Source organism: Octopus bimaculoides, chromosome 7, assembly GCF_046866305.1.
Source record: "Octopus bimaculoides isolate indiv1 chromosome 7, ASM4686630v1, whole genome shotgun sequence".
Lineage (NCBI taxonomy): Eukaryota > Metazoa > Mollusca > Cephalopoda > Octopoda > Octopodidae > Octopus > Octopus bimaculoides.
This window is the reverse complement of record NC_142934.1, coordinates 110,087,193-110,089,689: the sequence shown is the minus strand read 5'-3', so window position 1 is coordinate 110,089,689 and position 2,497 is coordinate 110,087,193. Positions and strand designations below refer to the sequence as shown.

General features: G+C 38.3%; 1 non-coding gene across 1 annotated transcript; it reads left to right on the top strand.

The window, feature by feature from the left end:
* The first annotated feature begins 1,053 nt into the window (after positions 1 to 1,053).
* Positions 1,054 to 1,125, top strand: Trnah-gug (transfer RNA histidin (anticodon GUG)). The gene has a single exon. It is a non-coding gene; the product is annotated as a tRNA-His (tRNA).
* Positions 1,126 to 2,497: the final 1,372 nt, after the last annotated feature.

The following is a 2,497-nucleotide window of genomic DNA, read 5'->3' as shown; positions in this document are numbered from 1 at the left end:
ACGAGTCAGGCAATCTAACAACTAAGACAAGCGCCTTAATTTTTAGAGATGGTATATTTCTACCATTGTCTGGTGTTACCCAACCACCTGGTTCGTGGGTACCTTTGTTACTGCCCGTTCTTTTGCCACGTCACTGACCTACACATAAATTCTTTCCTCTATCTGTTTCGATTCTGAAGACATTTTGAAAAGGATCTCAAATGTTGCCTTTCTTTATCCTGGCTATCATGTTAAAAAATCTTACAAACGCAGAGAATAGAAATCAAACAAATAATTCGTTGAACCGTCCGGAAAATAACAGCTAAATTTGCTCAAAAATGTACTGAGTGCACGTGGCTTAGTGTTGTTGCACTCGCGATATTGCGAACGTGGTTTCGACCTGATAGTGCGTTGTGTTCTTGAGCAAAACATTTCATCTCACGTTGGTATGCGGTCAAATCGACACCTGACACGTGCTACACTTGTGCACCCGTTCAGACAACGTCGATTTGATGGAAGGAGTGAGCCAATGTACGGTACGAACATTTGATTATTATAAGCAGATCATTTGTGCAGCTCGTTCAGCAAAATCTGAACACGCATACGTCGACTTCGAAGGGGGAATCCATCACTGTCTTAAAAAGGAGAACTGCTTTCGACAATGTATCAAATGGATGATGTCTAAATAAATGACATACTTATTTATGGCTAGAACATCTTTAAACATATTAGTCTGTTCCATCAGAGCTGATATGAAGGTAGAACATGCCATTGACGAAAAGCATAGTAAGGTGAAAATGGATGGGATGGAATTTCAACTCAGGTTTAATTAGATATGGCAACGGATTTAGTCCAGCAATTTACCGTTTGTGCAAGCCGTTGACGTAATGTAGATTACCTTTTGACCGAAGAACGCTACAAGTTACAGCAAACTACTACAAGCGCAAAAGAATGATCGAAAAACGCCCACGTAATCATGCTGATGTTGTTGATGGCTGCAGCAAGAAATACGATAGCCAGCAGCGTAAATATATCATTAATATATTGTTCGCGACTGTTGTGTATTAGCTGTTAGCCGTGATCGTCTAGTGGTTAGGACCCCACGTTGTGGCCGTGGTAACCCAGGTTCGAATCCTGGTCACGGCAGCTAACATTCGCTCGGTTTTTCAAATTTATCTACTTTTGCATTTTGAGAAACAGTCTGTAACAATGTTTAACAAAAGAAAATATTCTTACCTAGCCATAGGTTCTCCATTGATCAACACTATAAGTATCTTTTGGTGGCTTTTATGCAATAAAAAATGTATGGTCATAGCTTGAACACCTTTCGTAAGAGGTCTATTCGATTAGAGCATACAAGGAGTTAAATGACAGCAGCAAAAACAGCAGCAACGATAATTACTACTATGAATAATAACCCTTACTATTATAGGTACAACGTCTGGTCCATTACGTCAGCCCCTAGTACTTGACTGGTACTTATGTCATCAACCCCAAAATCATGGAAAACCTCGGCCGAATTTGATCTCAGAATTTAAAGATTGACGAAATGCAACAAAAACAACAACAACAAAAACAAAAACAAAAGCAGCAACAACAACAACAAAAACTACTACTACTACCACTACTGCTACTGCTGCGGCGGCGGTGGCGGCGGTGGAGGGGGCGAAAACGATATTTTGAACATTCAGCAATACGCGTTAAGGAAAATTATTCTCAGAAGAGCAAGTGAAGTAACTCCAGACATATTTTAATCAAGCAAAAATTAAATAGAGATAAATAGTGAGGAGGGTAGTAGACTTAATGGCAACTCGCGACATTTTTCGGTCTCTGAACATCTCATCAGTGTAGCATAATCCACTTAATGGTAACCAAATTCTCAGAACCACTAATCTGCAGGTAACTTTATGTTCTTTGTAAAGAAAACTGTCTTGGGAAATTTTCCTGTCTCATTATTTTAATTTACTTAATCAGTGAATGTTCTTCATGCAAAATTTACCCTACAAATCTCCATTTAACTTTTCGCTGATTGAAATATCTGGATTTTTCTCTCTTGGCAATTCGAAGGATAATTTTCATTGACGCAAATGACGTTACTTCTAATTGAGGTTACAATTTCTCTAAATTAAAAATGGTTCACAGATCACTTTAAATATGATAGCCTGAACTTAACTGTAGGCCCTGATAAACATGTTATCGCAAAATCTATTACATTACCATAGGCCCCTGCCAAACGTCAATACTAAAACAATAGTTGATAACATTAAGATGTCTTGGATAATTAACTTCATCTTTGTAGGTAGGAATACTTTTGAACGAGACGGAAGACTGTATGAATACTTTTAAAACTTAAGATCTACCCTATTCTTCAACTATTTTCATATCAGTTGAAACCAGAAGCTGTCGTCATTGTGAGGCAATGTCATTAGAATCAATGCTTATTTATTGTAGACTCACTCTTCGGTTCTGTCTTCCGACTTGGCCCTGATAAAGTAGTGAGTTGGACAGAGCTAGCCTT